Genomic DNA, 19,712 nt, shown 5'->3' with positions numbered 1-19,712 from the left:
TTGAATAAACTAAAATCCTCTGTTCATTATAACTGAATAAGCTCATGAGATTCATAACAATCGCCAAAAATTAGGTTTAATTTTTACGTAGAATGTATTTTTTTAAATACTGGTAACTTAAATAAGAAAAGGGGCTAAATTTTAGAAGAAATAAATAAAGAATCCCAGTTACTTGGGTTTGTTCGTCTTCGTGCATCACATTTCAGCGTTACTTTTGTTCGAAGAATTGTCTCTTTTAATTTCGACAACATTGAAAATGGCGCTGTATCAATTTCACGGAAATATGAAATACCGACTGAGATCATATGGTATCAAAATCTTCTATCACAATTTATATATCTTCAACACTGACCGATTACCACGTCAAATCCCCAGATTTAAGAATGACAGTAGCCTAAATCAATACCACAGTGCCCCTCATTTCATTTGACGGTACCGCGGCGCATAGCTTACGAACATTCTACTTATCAATAATAATAATAATAATAATAATAATAATAATAATAATAATAATAATAATAATAATAATAATCGATTTATCATTAAGCTATTTTTCTAATACTTCTCCAGTGAGAGTACATGCCTAGTTTATTTGTTTGTTAAAAAGCAAATTATCAACGACCTTGCTTTTACAATCTCCGTCTCGAGTAAAAATTACACAATAATGTACGAAATATACTAATATTTATGCATAGTAACCGTTTGAGTAATATTGAGAATGAGTAGGCCTATTTTTATAGTATGTTAGTTCAGCATTATTTTCTAGCGTGGAGAACAGTGAAAAGAGGGATATACAAGACTAGGGCGGTCAACTGCCTTACCAACGTAGCGCAGGAATGAACCATAATGGCGGACGAGCATATCTAGTCTTTAGAGAGCCCTAGAACTGTCCGTTGCGTCACGGTGGTGCCAACTGCCGCTCGAATTGCTCCTGAAGACGCAGTCCGCTGCGCCACATCCATACACCGAATACAGCGGTCCTCCCTCTCGGTGGTGCGACAGGAGCGTGCAGAGCCCGGTCTTCTTGCGAGCGTACTTTCTCGTAACCATTGCTGCCAGCACGCATGCACAGTGGAGACAATTCTGCCAAGTCGTTCTGCAATAGCCCTATTATGCGGCCTCGTTCAACCGCAGTGAACTGTTGATACTGGCCTCTTCGTCGTCGTAAGGACATTCTTGACCCACTCAAAGTCACTCCGTTCAATCTCACAGGTAACTAACGCTCTTGCACAGTACAGCCCGTGTTTAAAGCAAACTTAATGTGCAATGTCATGGAGTCGCTACAAGCGCCACGGGAAATTTAAATCAACGTCATCTTTCAGATGTTTTAAAACACACCTGTCAACGTTCGTTAATCTAACACAACGCCTTCTTGGTGTTTGGACCTTCTTTCCGCCAGTGTATTTCAGCTTAGAACCTTCGACCACCGAGCTCGATAGCTGCAGTCGCTTAAGTGGGGCCAGTATCCAGTAATCGGGAAATAGTGGGTTCGAGCCCCACTGTCGGCAGCCCTGAAGATGGTTTTCCCTGGCTTCCCATTTTCACACCAGGCAAATGCTGGGGCTGTACCTTAATTAAGGCCACGGCCGCTTCCTTCCAATTCCTAAGCCTTTCCACTCCCATCGTCGCCATAAGACTTATCTGTGTGTCGGTGCGACGTAAAGCAAATAACGAAAACAAAAAACAAAAACAAAAGAACCTTCGACCGCTAAGTTACTGTCATCTAAGGTTCAATACTGTGTGAGTAAATTCAAAGAATTTACGCTCTTGATGGCATATGTGCTGCGGGTCAGTATTTCTACCGAAACATTATCACATAGCGGTTTTCGCAAGCGCAACGGCGATATTTGAAATTACTTCATTCGGAGTATCTAAAAAAGGGTATCATGTAACTTTTAGGACAAAATGTTATTCAGAAAATAAATCATTTTCAAATATCTGTAAAGAAATAATGTGAATCATCATCATCATCTTCATCTTCATCTTCATCTTCTTCTTCTTCTTCTTCTTCTTCTTTTTTTGCTACCGTTCTCCCACACATGTGGGATCGTGGGTGCAAATTGCGTCACACACATGTGGATTTGGCCCTTTTTATGGCCGGATGCCCTTCTTGACGCCAACCCTATATGGAGATATCACTAGGGGTCGGATGTTTAAGACCTAAAAATAGCCCAAATAAGCAAGCAAATATGACCTCAAATGTGACGAAATATGGCGCAAAAATTAAAAAATATGGCGCAAAATTTACAAAATATGCCCCGAAAATGATTAATCTAAATATGGCCATTTTAAAATAAATTATGAATCGTAACGGCGACTCCTTTGATACACATTTGTATTTATTCTTACTTTCATATTCATTTTCTGAATATACGTCTTTAGCAGTTTTTCACTGTCTATTGCCCTTGATTCACTTATCAAGCATTTGTTAATACATACCTGTAAAGTAGCCTACTAATTTCACTAAGATTGTCAGATCAACAACATTTTGAAAGTCAGAACTTGTTTGCACTCTGTATTGATGGTTTGAAATACGAGAAAACTGGAAATTAATCTATTTTTTTAACATTTTGGAACTTTTAGCCCAGATTTCATTAATATTATTCAAATTCGTTAAAGTTTAAATTGAGTACCACGAAACGAATAATTTATATGCCTTTCAATACATCGCGATAGGGCGACAGGCCCTATAATGCACTCACATACGTTTTTCATTCTTCTCCGCGGCTGGAATGGAAGTGTACGACAAGATTAATGTTTCGTGAACACTTGTTCGATTCGGTAAGTTGAAGATGATTTTGCACAGCTACAGCTGTCGTCATACCGCCGAAACATGACCAAAATATGACGTTTCTACAAAAATTGCTCAAATATGACCCTATGACAAAAAATAGCCAAAATATGCATTTATATGACAAATAAAGGTCGCCTAGTTGTAACCATGCCAACGGCCGTAGCCGTGTTGAAACACCGGATCCCGTGAGATCTCCGAAGTTAAGCAACATTGGGCGTGGTCAGGAGTTGGATGGGTTGCCACGCGCTGTTGGTGGGGGGTAAGGGAATGGAGGAGCGGAAAGGAACTGGCCACCCTACCGCACGTAAACTCCGGCTAAGGGACACCTCTGCGGAGGTTCGGACCTGCCTTCGGGCAGAATAACCCTTGAAGTTGTAACCATAATCACCTGACTTGTACCAACATCCAATCAGGCAAGAAAATAGACAAAGAAAAAATATGACTTTTCCTAAATATCCGAGCCCTAGTAATCACTATTGCGTGTTTCTGTGGTGGTCGGTAGTGTGGTATCTTCTCTGAATATGATGAGGAGTGTGCTGGGACGGACACATAACCCAAGTCCCCGTGCCAGAAGAATTAATCAGAAGCGATCAAAATCCCCGACCCGGCCGGGAATCGAACTCCGGACCCTCTGAACTGACTGCCAGTAAGCTAACCATTCAATCAACGAGTCGGACTAAAGAAATAATTTGAATGTGATATGAAAATCAACATTTCGAAGATCGATGTGATGTCAGTATGGAAGAAACATAAGAGAAATGAATGGCAGGACGAGAATTCTGAACTGGAGCAGGCGGATAATTTAATGTATTTGGATTTGTGTTCTAATAATAATAATAATAATAATAATAATAATAATAATAATAATATCGGCTTTACGTCTCACTAACTACTTTTACCATTTGTGGAGACGCCGAGGTGCCGAAGCTTAGCCCCGCAGAAGTTCTTTTACGTGCCAGTAAATCTACCGACACGAGGCTGACATATTTGAGCACCTTCAAATATCACCGGACTGAGCGAGGATCGAACCTGCGAAGTTTTTTTTTTTTTGCTAGGGGCTTTACGTTGCACCGACACAGATAGGTCTTATGGCGACGATGGGATAGGAAAGGCCTAGGAGTTGGAAGGAAGCGGCCGTGGCCTTAATTAAGGTACAGCCCCAGCATTTGCCTGGTGTGAAAATGGGAAACCACGGAAAACCATCTTCAGGGCTGCCGATAGTGGGATTCGAACCTACTATCTCCCGGATGCAAGCTCACAGCCACGCGCCTCTACGCGCACGGCCAACTCGCCCGGTAACCTGCGAAGTTAGGATCAGAAGGCCTGCACCTCAACCGTCTGAGCCACTCTACCCGTCGAAGTGTGTTCTCATAAGATGAAATGAAAAATGAATTGGCGTATGTCTTTTAGCGCGGGGAGTGTCCGAGGACATGATTTGACACCCGTAGGCAACTTGAGCGTCGTGACGAGGACGACGCATACACCCAGCCCCCGTGCCAGAGAAATTAACCAATGATGGTTAAATTTCCCTACCCTGCCAGGTATCGAACCAGGAACCCATGTGAACAAAGGCCAGCACGCTAACCATTTAGCCATGGAGCCGGACTCTCTTAAGATGGTACTGTACTATGTGAAATTGAATCAAAAGTCAAGAGAGTTAATGCAATGAGCTCAGAGTTGCTGTCAACGGTATTTTGTAAGAAATAAGTAAGCTCCCAGTCGAAACTATGTTTACATCTGTCTGTTTACACACCGACTTTGCTGTACGGGATTGAAAGATGGGTAGACTCGCGATATCGTATTCATAAGTTGGAAGTAACAGACATGAAACTAGCGGGTATGATTATAGGCTAAGGCAACACGAATCTCTCTTGAGCACCTACATTTGAAATTCAATTACTTTTTGCAGGTAAACACCAAATATGTCACCAGAGGTATTTAATTTCCGACATCGTGCGACATGGAGGGCTGAATGGACCTCTGTCCACCCTCCAGATATCCGAATCCGTCTGTCGCGTTTCAACGCGCGTTCTTGGCATCTGGAGACAGTCTACAGCTCTGATTCATATATGGAGATCGAATTGTTGTTGTTGTTGTTGTTGTTGTTGTTGTTGTTTGAGTCATCAGTTCATAGACTGGTTTGATGCAGCTCTCCATGCAACCCTATTCTATGCTATTTTCATATCTACGTAACTATTGCATCCTACATCTGCTGTAATCTGCGTATCATATTCATACCTTGGTCTACTCCTACCGTTCTTACCGCCTACATATCCTTTAAAAACCAACTGAACAAGTCCTGGGTGTCTTATCATTCTCTCTCTTCTTCTCGTCAAATTTAGCGAAATCTATCTCCTCTCACCAGTTCGATTCAGTATATTTCCATTCGTGATTCAATCTATCCACCTCACCTTCAGCATTCTTCTGTAACACCACATTTCAAAAGCTTCTATTCTCTTTCTTTCTGAGCTAGTTATCGTCCATGTTTCACTTTCATACAATGCCACGCTCCAGATGAAAGTCTTGAGAAACATATTTCTAATTCCTATATCAATATTTGAAGTGAGAAAATGTATTGTCTTAAGAAAGCTCTTCCTTGCTTGTGCTAGTCCACATTTGATGTCCTCCTTACTTCTGCTATCCTTAGTTATTTTACTACCCGAGTAACAATATTCATCTACTTCCTTTAAGACTTAATTTCCTAACCTAATATCTCCTGCATCACCTGCTTTCGTTCTACTGCACTCTATTACATTTGTTTTATTTATTTTCGACTTGTACTTCTTACCCAAGACTTCGTCCATACCATTCAACAACTTCTCGAGATCTTCTGCAGTCTCAGGTAAGATAACAGTATCGTCGGCAAATTTCAAGGTTTTTATTTCCTCTTCTTGGATTGTGATTCCCTTTCCAAATTCCGGAGATATAATTAACAAATAAAATGTCAAGCCCATTCTAATTACTTTATTTCAGCAATTCCTTTCACATAACACGTAGTCTACACCAAAACTTGCATCCGTTACCCCGACATAGCTCCATTGGCAGTTTTTGTTTGCAAATAAATGAATAGAACCTAATTAGATTCTAGGATGCTCTGAAGGAATAGACGATGTAAGGAAGCCTTCCTAAGAATTATGGAATTTATGAATGAGGGTGCTCATTATTAAACACCTCTGGATATCCACGAACAAAACATAAAGAACGCACTCGCTGAAAGAATCACTACATAAAGAATTGTGCGACTACCATGTTGTTCTCCTGCTGAACTCATTGGCCTCCAGAACAAGGAACATTGTAATTTGAATCATGATTAGAGATTTGGTCTCCGTTGTCAGTACAGGAACCTAATTTTTAATGTAATGTAGTGTACATTGTGCCGAAATTGAATATTAAATAACTCATTCAAAATGTTATTTAAATGGGCGAGTTGGCCTTGCGGGATATAGTGGGTTCGAACCCCACTGTCGGCAGCCCTGAAGATGGTTTTCAGTGGTTTCCCATTTTCTCACCACGCTGTACCTTGATTAAGGCCAGGGCCGATTATTTCCCATTCCTAGGCCTTTCCTATTCCATCGTCGCCATAAGACCTATCTTTGTCGGTGCGACGTAAAGCAAATTGTAAAAAATAAAAAAAATAAAAAAAATAAAAAAATAACAGGCCCGATCCTCTATTAGAAAAATGGGACTAATGGATAGACATACATTCAAAATGTTAACAGAAAAAAATGGAAAATTGCACGATATAACTTAGGTTTGGAAACCTAGAGGGCGAAAATATCTTCCGTGAACATGCGCCTGAAAGACAAAATTACTGCTATATCGAATTCAACGATACTACCTTCTGAAGCTTTTTGAAGTTCAAACTTCATCATATCAATATTTTCTATTGTTTTATTAGAAAAGAAGGCATTGCGAATTAGATCCAAAAATTATTTTAATCTCATAATCATTTTTAATCATAATTTATTTTATATTCTAGTGAGTGGATAAATTTTTAAATTTTAAATATCACGTATTTTCGTTACATCACATACCATTTCGGACCGATGACCTATCTGATAGACCCCTTTAAACAAGAATCATCATCATCACAATCATCATCATCATCATCATTATCGTCATCAAACTTCATCATTTTATGTCATTTGTTAACGACTACCTTGTGTTCTTATTTCATGTTAGGGGTTCACAGCTTCAAAGACTTTTGGAGATCACATGGTCTCATTTGAATCCATTTACTGGTATCATAATTCCTCCCTTTCCTCAGAGGAATGAGAGAGTGGAATGGCGCCCGTGGGATCCCAACTTAGTATATGGCATAGCTTTTATCTAGTTGTACCAACTGTACCATTTTATCCTTCCTATCCGACATTTCTTCGCCAACTATCTATTACTCTCTTCCAGAGATTTCCTCTGATCATCGTTCCTATTCTTTAGCCGAACTTCTGCTAACCTGAGTGAGATTTGAAGAGATTTCACAGTGAAGTGTTTAATTTGTTCCAATCATCTCAAAGGTACTCTACCTCTAGGAGGCTGTGCAGTAATTTTTCCTTGAATCATTTGTTCTTGAAAGCTAGTACCATCACATCCGTTCGGCTCCATGGCTAAATAGCGTGCTGGCCTTTGGTCGCCGGTTCTATTCCCGATAGGGTCGGGAATTTTAACTTTAATTAGTTAATTTCGCTGGCACGGGGGCTGGGTGTATGTGCCGTCTTCATCATCATTTCATCCTCATCACGACGCGCAGGTCGCCTACGGGAGTCAAATCAAAAGAACTGCATCTGGCGAGCCGAACTTGCCCTCGGACACTCCCGGCACTAAAAGCCACACGCCATTTAATTTCACGTCGTACAACGTGCCCAAAGTATTGGGGAATTCGACGTCGACAAATCGTCGAGAGCCTGAAACAAATACCAAGATCATTTTTAAATTGGTACGTTCGTTCTTATTGTTATCAATAGAGCCCTGCGTGGATGTACAAAATAATATCCGCATCCGCGAATTGTTATCCGCATCCGGAAAAGGTTATCCGCGGATATTATAAATATTTACCTACAGTACATTACACCCAAGGTATTGAAACAGATAAATCTATTAACATAATATAATAAGCCTCACACCTGACACCAGAACCCCTACAGTCACAGGTTTATGAGTGATTTTCTCTTGCAACAACTACCGACGTATTGACCTTTGTTCCTTCCTTCCATTAATTACGGACAGGAGCCAGGTAGGCTACTGTCAGATTTACGGCTTTATTGGCTCAAGGCTCTCACCATTCTCCCATACCAATGTCAAGGGTCGCCTAACCACAAGCAAACTTAAGGATATACCTGAGTGAAGGTCAATAAACATCATCATTTAGAAATTATCAGTAAAATTATGCGCACTGGCATACAGTTTGCATCCGGCAAGAGAAAATAACTTTTCGGATATCCGCATCCGTGCAGGGCTCTGGAGCAACTGCAACCAGCAGCACATTTCGAAGACGTCAATTAGTTTCACATCAGATGCCCTCAGTGTCCAGAATTCTGCACCCTACAAGAATCTGGAGGACACTTGAGTTTCCATGAGCTGATTCTTTGTGCTTTACGTTATCTGCCTGTTGGACCAAATATTCGTAAAGCTGATCACTGCACTGCGAGCAATAGATCTGCGTCTTTTGATTTCTATTCTGCAGTTGCCCCGACTAGAAATGAATGATCCGAGGTGGTTGAATACAGTAATCACTTCAATGGGTGGTGGTAAGTCCTGCAGTTGAAGAGTCTGCCGTTAATTGACAGTCATTAATTTCTTTCTTGTTGCAAATTGATGTCCAGCATGTGTGTAAGTTTTTTACAATGGACTTTATGTCGCACCGACACAGATACGTCTTATGGCGGCGATGGCATAGGAAAGGGCTAGGAGTGGGAAGGAAACAGCCGTGGCCTTAATTAAGGTACAGACCCAGCATCTGCCTTGTGTGAAAATGGGGAAACCACGGAAAACCATCTTCAGGGCGGCGACAGCTGGGTTCAAACCCACTATCTTTTTTTACAATTTGCTTTACGTCGCACCGACACAGATAGGTTTTATGGCGACTATGGGATAGGAAAGGGCTAGGAGAGGGAAGGTAATGGCCGTGGCCTTAATTAAGGTACAGATCCAGCATTTGCCTTGTGTGAAAATGGGGAAACCACGGAAAACCATCTTCAGGTCTCCTGACAGTGGAGTTCGAACCCACTATCTCCCGGATGCAAGCTCACAGCTGCGTGCCCTTAACCGCACGGCCATCTCACACGGTATCTATAAGTTGAGGGATATCCCTGGCAAGTAAAGTGGTATTATCTGCAGTCTTCTCCCTCCTATTCACACACCAACACTTGTGATAAATTCACCGTAAGAATTAAACAGTCTTGGACACAGAATGCAACCTTATTGCACATACTTTTAGCGTAGACTTACGTTCCTCAAGAACGGGTACACGGAAATAAACATTTTAAGACGCTTTTAATTTTTGGATAGAACACGTACATCACCGAGAATATTTAACTTACGATAATGTTTAATGTCTCAGCTGACAGAGAAAAAAGAGAAGCCTACGTGATGAAAATTTAAAAATCAACATCTGACACGCAGTTTTCATGAAATAGTGCTTCAAAATAAGGCAAAATTTGTGCTAAATATGTGACGTCACACGCATACTCTCTTCTAAGATGGCGCTGTATTGAGTCGCACGCCTAATTAGAGGTCAGCTGTCGTTGTGAATACATTGTGTTCAGTTGTATTACTCGTATTATTACACCCGAACTCTTAAATTATGCATCTTATTTCTCATGTCAAAGATCCTCACTACACCGGGTTATTGGCCACATTCCAAGTGTACCACATTATATTGAATCCAATTTATTATCCACATAATATTTGTCATTTATTTCTAGCTAGTACTTTAAAAATATCATGTGTGATTATTCATCTCAGCAACCACGAAATCTATGGATTCGACAATATTTTCGATTATTTTTATGTATCACTCACCCTTCGCCCCCACCCCAAAGAGGGCTGAAGTTCGACTTCAAAAAATTCCGGAGTGTCACTATTCATTTCAGCGACCCCGAAATCTATGGATTCGACACTACTGTCGATTACTTTTATATATCACTTCCCCCTCTCCCCCCACTCCAATCCTCCTGTGGGTGGGGGCCGTAGAATATCACCCACGGTATCCCCTGCCTGTCGTAAGAGGCGACTAAAAGGGGCCCCAGGGGCTCTGAATTTTGGAGTGTGGGTTGGCGACCACGGTGCCCTTAGCTGAGTCCTGGCATTGCTTCCACTTACTTGTGCCAGGCTCCTCACTTTCATATATCCTATCCGACCTCTCTTGGTCAACACTTATTCTTTTCCGACCCCGACGCTATTAGGTTTGCGAGGGCTAGGGAGTTTTTCATTTTCATGCTCTTCGTGGCCCTTATCTTCCTTTGGCCGATACCTTCATTTTTCGAAGTGTCGGACCCCTTCCAGTTTTTCTCTCTGATTAGTGTTATATAGAGGATGGTTGCCCAGTTGTACTTCCTCTTAAAACAATAATCACCACCACCACCCACTCCAAGGGGGGCTGAACTTGGACTTTATAATATCCGCAATGTCACTGTTCATCTCAGTGACCCAGAGAAGTATGGATTCGACACTATTTTCGATTATTTTTATAAATCACTCCCCCCTTGTCCCCCACACAGAGGGGGGCCAAACGTGGACTTTAACAAAGTCCGGAGTGTCACTATTCATCTCAGCGACCCCAAAAAGTATGGATTCGACACTATTTTCTAGTATTTTTATGTCAGCCCCATCGCCCCCAAGCCCCTCAGGGTACTTGGGGTGTCTTACCCCCACAAGGTTCGTCTCCTGAAGTCGTAGGTGTACCAAGTTTGGTGTAAATCGCTCCAGTGGTTTTAGGAGATGTAATACATACGTGCATACATACACACAATGACATTTATATATGTACATATAAGTAAGCCTACAAAACCCCGCGGCGTTTCAACAGTGACTGTATACCGCCAATTTTTTGATCTTCAAGTGTTTTGATAATTACGTAATTGTCTATTCGTACAGCTCCAGTGTGGTTATCATACCGTTTCTTCATTAGGAAGACCAAATGTCTCGGAATTCTCATTTCAGTTAGCACTTCCTGAAGACTGATCCATTAAACACAATAAAGCACAACAACATTGGTATTTTAAATTCTCAATGAGCTGTCGGATCAATAAAGCTGCCGACGCAGCACTGACGTTTTTGAACACCCTCAAACACCGCGATCAGAACTGCTTACTTGACCTCAGAGAGCTAGCTTCTTTACCATCTGGGCTACCATTTGAGAATATGCTTGATGTACACAGAGCCCGATGTCGGTCAGAACACTGCTTCCAGTTAAAGTCCACCTGCCTCGTTCTATGATATTATCCAGCTGAAAATGAACATGTTGGTAGTATTTGAAGGTGCTCAGATACGTCAGCTTCACGTGGAAAAATTTACTGGCACGTCAGAAAACTCCTGAGAGACAAAATTCCGGTACCTCGGTCCCCGAGGAAAGCAAAAGTGGTCAGTAAGACATAAAACAAATAACATGATTGTTCAAAATGTACATAATTGTGTTGAAGTATACAGAAAAGCAATTAAAAATATTTGAAATATTTAAAAGTGTTCATTTGTTTGTATAATAAACATTCGGCTTTAAAATACAAAAAAACAAACAAACAGATAATTCAAATATTTCTAAATATATTAATAAAAATATGAAAACTATGCATCTGCAGATAAAATGGTGTGGCAATTTCTTTCTTTATCAGTTTACCCTTCAGACTTGGTTTCTCCATCGCACTCAGCGAGGGAGGGATCCCATCCCGATCGACTCAAGGGCAGAGTTTTGGAGCGTGAGACTTTGGTTCGGGGGATAAAAGTGCAGTGAACGACCAGTATCTCCCCCAGTGGCCTCACATGCTCTGCTGAACAGGGCCCTTGTGGGCGGATGGGAAGATTGGAAGGTATAGACAAGGAAGAGGGAAGGAAGCGGCCGTAGCCTTAAGTTAGGTACCATCCCGGCATTTGCCTAGATGAGAAGTGGGAAACCACGGAAAACCATTTCAAGGATGATTGAGGAAGTAATCAAAGCCCTTCTACTCAGTTGATCTCCCGAGGCTGAATGAACCCCATTCCAGTTCTCGTACTACATTTCACAGTCCGCGGCAGAACCTGGAATCGGACGCGGGCGTACAGGTGTGGCAGTTAATCACACTAATCAATACACCACAGAGGCGGGCGTGTGCCCATTTACGTAGTGAAATAATCGAGATCGGCTAGCACTCAAAGGGTTAACCTTAATTCGGAGTGTTCCAGTCCTCAAGTTTGTCCCTTAATACACCCGGAGCCGGAAAACGAAGTCGGGAAATGAACAGAAAAACACTTACCTCTCGGTGAAATCATCTCTAATAATAATAATAATAATAATAATAATAATAATAATAATAATAATAATATTCTTCGTCAGACGAGAACACAAAAATTCACCGAAGGAGGAAAGACGGATGATTATAGAATGGGGTAGCTGGACTAAAAGTGGAAGTAGCCGAGCCGGATACCTCAGGCGATAGAGCGCAGGCCCTCTGAGCTTAAGTTGCCGGGTTCAATCTCGGCTTAGTCCGGGGGAATTTTAAGGAGCTCAAATATGTCAGCTTCGTGTCGTAGATTTACTGGAATACTAACTAACTCCCGCAGGACAAAATTGACTCCTCGGCTCTCATAAAACCGTAAAATTAGTTTTTTTTTTACATGTTGCATTACGTCTGCCGATACAGATAGGTCTTAAGGCGACGCGTAAAAATAGTTAGTGGGACGTAAAATCAAATTACACTATTATTAAAGTAGAAGCAGGCTAGTGATTTTTCCGAGCTCTGCATTTATTCCATTAAGTGCGACTTACCAGTGATGAACCCCTAAATAAGTTACAAGTAACAGCTGTTCCTTATTTTGCAAACCCTGCCTCTGTAAATGTCATATTAAGAGTTCTGAACCCGAAGCCTATGTAATAACTTGCTCGTATTTTACATTACGGCACTGAGCGGGATCTCAGTTTATTGCATTAAGTCCTACTTGGGTATAAATTACTCGGGTGACAGTGGGCGGGATGATTTTCATCTTTTTTAACCGTTGACACTCTGCTAAAGTAACCTGCTCCGCTGGCTTCCTGCCACCATCACCACACAGTAGAACCGAACATTATTACATGCCGTGAGTACTGGAATGCATCCTCTGTCACCGCAAGGCTATATTTAATTCCTCATTCACAAGTACAGTTAAAGATGTAATATTTTTGACAGAACCAGGCGAATTGGCTGCGTGGTTCAGGCTGCGCTGCTGTCGCTTCTGTTCGGGAGATAGCGGGTTCGAATTCGTCCGTCGACAGACTTGCTATACGTCGCACCGACACAGATCGGTCTTATGGCGACGATGGGATAGAAAAGGGCTAGGAGTTGGAAGAAAGCGGCCGTGACCTTAGTTAAGGTACAGCCCCCAGCATTTGCCTGGTATAAAAATGGGAAACCACGGAAAACCATCTTCAGGGCTGCCGACAGATGGGCTTGAATCCACTATCTCCCGGATGCAAGCTCACAGATGTGCACCCCTAACCGCAAGGCCAACTCGCCCGGTTATTATTATTATTATTATTATTATTATTATTATTATTATTATTATTATTATTAGAGGTCTAGAGGTCTACAGTGATTTCACCGATATGTAAGTGTCTTTCTGTTCATTTTCCCTACTTCGTTTCCCGGCTCCGGTGCGATTATAAGACAAGCTTGAGGACTGGAACACTCCGACTCAAGATAAACTCGTATGTTCATCCCGAGGTGGTGCAGCTCTTTTAAGGCACACCCCAAATGGAGGTGAACTGCACGTACCATTCCAACCACATACCAGCCAGTCCTCTTGCCATTCATAAATTTTCGGCGGTACCGGGAATCGAACCTGGGCCCCCGACGACGGCAACTAATAACAGTCACCGTTACACTACGGAGGCGGTAATCCGCAAGGGGTTGTTTTGATCGTGGACCCAACTCGAACGTGCCCGGATTTCCCGCGATAGAACGAGATAAAAGAAATGCTCGAATTTCATTTCATCCAACATACAGAAATTGAATGATCTTATATAAGTATATAGTCTTGTATTAAAGCATCGTCCCTCCCTTGGAAATCGACAAAACAAAAACATGAAAACCAATTTATGACCAAACTTTCGAAAACAAAATGTGTCGATAACATTTCAACATCTCAATTCTGTTCGTGTTCGTTGTTTATGTGGTACCCACAAACTGTGAACCAATTTACTTGTTGGTTCTAGTATATTATGCAGGCGATTAAATCTCTGCCCAATAAAGAACACCAGTACAATATCGATTGACTACATGCCACGTTCCAGTGTGATGCTGATTCTATCGCCATGCTTGAATCACAAAGTCGATGCCAGCCTTCAGAACATTTTACACCGTACTAAAATCTTTGCTCAGCGCGGAACTTTACAAAATTCTTTCAGAAAACCTTATTTATGCACCATTTTGTACGTCGACAGTCTTATGTTTAGTAAAGTCCACGCCTGCCATCGTATAGAAGTCACATAAGTTTCATCTGTAACGTATAAAGGAGCACTTTATTTCAATCTGCAGTGATATAATTCTTACAAAATTATTCTAGAAACGATAATGTAACTGCTGTGAAGGAAATGCATTAGTAGAATCTAGAATTCGAACCGCTTAAATATTAAATCAGTAATACGTCGTTGATTGTTAAGAGGGGGCCGTGATTAACGCCCTGGCTTGGATACAGCTTTTCCACCCAGACGGCCTTGGTCCGAATTCCCGTGGATTGTAGGGCTGAGGTTATGTTGGCCCCGCTTTGTAGGGATAGCGTGCCTGCCTCTTTCCAGGAGGCCCCGGGTTCGATTTCCGGCCAGGTTAGGGATTTTTTACTCTATCTGAGGGCTGGTTCGAAGTCCACTCTGGCTGCGTGATTACAGTTGGGGAGTTACTTTACGGGGAAATAGCGGCCCCGGTCTAAAAAGCCAAACATATTGCTTGAAAATATTCATCGTACTGACCACATGATATCTCGTTATCTGCTGGCCTTCGGGCTGAGCAGTGGTCGCTTGGTAGGCCATGGCCCTTCGGGGCTGTTACGCTATGTGCTTGGGTTTGGTTTGGTCTAGGGCGGAAATTTTGCGTGGAAATTTATGCCAGGACGGACAACAGACCTTACTCCCCCAACCTAAACCCAAAACGAGCTAGTCTGACTCCAGTGACCAAAGAAATAATTGAGATAAACTGAATAATGTAGTGGACGCTGGCACCGTTGGCTCCCAACCCAATTGCCTCTGCTTAGAATCCCGGTGACTTGGAATGGGGCAGGTGACAGGAAGCGGGTCGTGACAGGAACTTAAACCATTGACCTAAAAAAAAAACTCAACCAACACCAATGTTCCCTCATAAACATGAAAACCTGCTGTTGAATTACTTTGAAGAAAAGTTGATAACTTACCCCTTATCTCGCCTTCATGTGGAGTGTGATAACACAGTAGAAATCTGTAAACTAACAGTCTAGATTCAACTACTCGTAAATCCTGGGAACACAAATTAAGTGACAAACCCTTCCCAACTCTTAAGGATTTAATTATTTTCCTCGAAAAGCGAAGAGAGGTGGGAGGTAGTTTAGAGCCTAGCAATCCCCTACTAATGTTCAACGTGAGTTCAAATCTAGTAAAGCTAAACATGACAAGATCATTCGCCACTCTAATGCATGCATTGTTGCCACTGACAAAAATAGTTACTGTGTTTTGTTCTCATGGTGTTTATCCCCTCTAGAAGTGCAGGGATATTCGTGATGCTAATTTTAAGGTCATTGTAGTCAAGCATTATCTGTACATAAACTGTTTACAGGCTGGCCATTATGACTCGATTCCTAATCAATTTGTGAAGTATAGCTGAAATGGGAATTATCGTGCTGATGTGTCGAATAACGCAGAGAAGTGTATCCTTCGTGGTATATGAACACAAGACATAAGGTCACGTAAAACTAAAAATTGGCTTGCCTTTATCATTTTAGGGAAGTCCTCGCTATAGAAAGTGATACTTATAAGTGGTAGCAACCTTTAATTCCTTATTTTGTAAAAGTGAATTATTATTATTATTATTATTATTATTATTATTATTATTATTATTATTATTATTATTATTATTATTATTATTCCCGCGTTGGCTGCTTGTTCCCTGGGAGTGTTGATCATTTAGTCAGTTCATCTGAAGAGGTTGTGCTGCGGTTCATTTTGGTACGTTTATACTTCTTTCGTCTTGTTCACTTCTCTAATTCAAATAGTTGTCAAGTTTATAACTGGGAAAACAGTTCCCTATGTGAAAGTACATTTGTCGTCTACAGTTTCATTTACTTGAACTGCGGGTGAATCATCAGCTACTTTATAATAAAATTGCACTGTATATTGCATTTTCTAAAGCCATTTTGTAATTTTTAGAGCCCAATTTTTTATTTCTGTAGCCTATTGAAAGTGCCTAAAAGTTCATATTTTTATGCCTGAAATTTCGAGGCCTAGTTATAAAATGCAGTTATTCACCACGTTCATTTTTATTATTATTATTATTATTATTATTATTATTATTATTATTATTATTATTATTATTATTATTATTATTATTATTATTATTATTATTATTATTACGGGGATTTCGTGGAGCAGAGAGGTGTAAGAATGGATGGACAGAAAAAGATCAAATCTTAATTTAAAACTCTAAAATTTGAAATTTTATTTCTTTCCCTTTTTTATTTCTGAATTCCAATCTAGATGAACAGCTCCAAATAAAAAAATAACAGTTGGATAGACAAAGGTGATCTCGTCAGCTCTAGAGATAATAATTAGAATTTTAATAAGAATAGTTAAAATTTAACAGAGGCAATAAGTGCCTATTCTAGATGGCCTTAGTGGAAAAGAAAAGGTTTACGTTATTGGCCGTAAACAAAAATGATAAAAGGTGAACACTTGCACTTCTTTCAAAATATACTAAAAATACTTAAAACCCTATGTGGGCTTACGGTCCAAAGTTACAGAGGCTGAGCCTATACTACAGAGGTGACTAGATAGAGAAAAGCTGAATAAAAGTTAAGTTCCAAAAGAAGAGATAAGGTTCAAATTTTATGAAATCATAGTCACCCCAATACCAAGTTGAATGGGAATTAAACGAGGGTTAACACTCCTTAATCCCTAATTTAGAATAAAGTCCTTAGACTTACTGGAAAATTTACAATGAAAGGTAGATTTACATTAGGAAAGAATTTTGAAACCTTTCTCTCAAGGCATCTTTCTGAGACTATCACATGATGTCTGTCATTACCTTGAGCTGGTGGGTCTTCCGATGACGGGCAAGACTTGCCCCATGCCTCCGCTACGTACGCACTATAAACCTCTTGACTGGAGCGATGGAAAAGACAACATGGCCCAAAAGGTCCCAGCTTTTATAGCGGAGAGGAGGGTTCCAGAACTCTCTGGGCCGAAGCCCAGTACACACCCTCAATTTCTATTGGCCAATTTAATAAATATCCGAAATTTGTGATTGGTGGAAAATTTACGTGAAGAAGGAATGGATAGCAGTGCTAGTAACCTAAGAACCCAGAAAAGAATCTACAAACATTACAGTTTTGAAACTCAGAACCTAAAATTGTGTTTGAAGATTAATTGTCTATCTTCCCACCAGAGCGGGCACATAAGTCGACAGTAGAAACATCTGAAGATAAAGTTCGGAACTTCTTCAGCTAGACAGTTCACTGATCGTATTACAGATGGCCTCCTAAAAGGCGCTCAGTTTCAATGTAAGGAGTGGGTGTACCTCCGGTATAATTATTATTATTTCCTGGCCCTTTTTTTTTTCAGTTATTTGTGGTCAGCATTTCTTTACGTGGATTAAGCATATTTTTACGGTCGGACGCAAAACGTATACGGATGGATGTACAGTCTTCACTACTGCGTATTTATGTGATGATTAGTTGTGTGATAAGTTGTAAGTGAAGATGTGTATCAGGGCAATCACAAACACCCAGTCCCGGATCTAGAGGGATTAACCCAGACGTGCTTAAAATCCAGCCCAGCCAGGAATATAAACCGTGCCCTTCTGAACATTATTATTATTATTATTATTATTATTATTATTATTATTATTATTATTATTATTATTATTATTATTATTATTATTTCTTTCCTTCTTGATCTCCTTACCCTCCAGCGTTGGTTTTTCCATCGGACTCAGCGAGGGATTCCACCTCTACCGCCTCAAGGACAGTGTCCTGAAGCGTGGGACTTCGGGTCAGGGGGTACAACTGGGGAGGAGGACCAGACCTTGCCCAGGCGGCCTCACCTGCTATGCTGAACAGGGGCCTTGTGCAGGCATGGAAAAAATTGGAAGGGATTGACAAGGAAGAGGGAAGAAGAGGCCTTGGCTTTAAGTTAGGTACCATCCAGGCATTTGCCTGGAGGAGAAGTGGGAAACCACGGAAAATCACTTCCAGGATGGCTGAGGTGGGAATCGAACCCACCTGTATTCAGTTGACCTCCCGAGACTGAGTGGACTCCGTTCCAACCGTCGTACCACTTTTCAAACATCGTGGCAGAGACGGGAATCGAACCCGGACCTCCGAGGGTGGCAGTTAATCATGCTAACCACTACACCACAGAGGCGTATATTATTGTTGTTGTTATTATTATTATTAGTATTATAGAATTATGCTTTACGTCGCACTGACACCGATAGGTTTTATGGCGACGATGGGACAGGAAAGGCCTAGGAGTGGGCAGGAAGCGGCCGTGGCCTTAGAGTACAGCCCTAGTATTTGCCAGGTGTGAAAATGGGAAACCACGGGAACCATCTTCAGGGCTGCCGACAGTGAGTTTCGAACCCACTATCTCCCGGATGCAAGCTCACAGTTGCGCGCCCCTAATCGCTCAGCTAACTCGCCCCGTATTATTATTATTATTATTAGGAGTGGGAAGGAAGCGGCCGTGGCCTTAATTAAGGTACAGCCCCAGCATTTGCCTGGTGTGAAAATGGGAAACCACGGAAAACCATTTTCAGAGCTGCCGACAGTGGGGTTCGAACCTACTATCTCCCGAATACTGGATACTGGCCGCACTTAAGCGACTGCAGCTATCGAGCTCGGTATTATTGTTTTTACTGAATGTGAATTTTATTCTTATTTCACACATTGATTGTCGCATTAGCATTGTTCCGAGAGTGCATTAGGTTCTGAGTTACAGCACGGTACATTTCGAAGCGCGAGAGGCAGTTCGCTGCCAACTTTAAGCCGCTTTACGAGTTGGGTGCTTGCTGTCTTCGCTTTACTGCTGACGGACTTCCCTTACGCACTGTAGTTTTTATCCTCTTTCAAAGCAAGACGTACTTAAGAAACAATTACTCTCTTGAAATTTCCTAGCATAATTCATAACGTTGTTTATTTAACGTTAGTATTCAGAATAGCCTTTATTATTTTGATGGCTAAGTCGAAGACATGAATAATCTATCGTAATTATCTTCATGTTTCTATAATTAATTCATAATGAGCTAGAAGTGGCTTGTTCTTTCATAAAAGTGACCCGAACAAGCCATTCACTGATATATGACAAATAATCGGGGAAGGGCCCATTTAGGTGAACAGTGAACACAAGCTTTATAGCCAGTAAATTGTTGTCACTAACAAGAGAACAGTTATTTATCCCGACAGTCGCTGGCTCATTTCAGAGTCAGACCAGCCCATTATCAAACAAGAAACTAGAAGGGACACATTAAATCAAGATCCGTGTATCAGAGCCTTTTAGTGGAACAAGGGAGGCGTT

The sequence above is a fragment of the Anabrus simplex genome, chromosome 4 (genome assembly GCF_040414725.1).
Source record: "Anabrus simplex isolate iqAnaSimp1 chromosome 4, ASM4041472v1, whole genome shotgun sequence".
NCBI classification, from domain to species: Eukaryota; Metazoa; Arthropoda; class Insecta; order Orthoptera; family Tettigoniidae; genus Anabrus; species Anabrus simplex.
The sequence above is the reverse complement of the archived record's forward strand: the minus strand, read 5'-3'. Positions refer to the sequence as shown.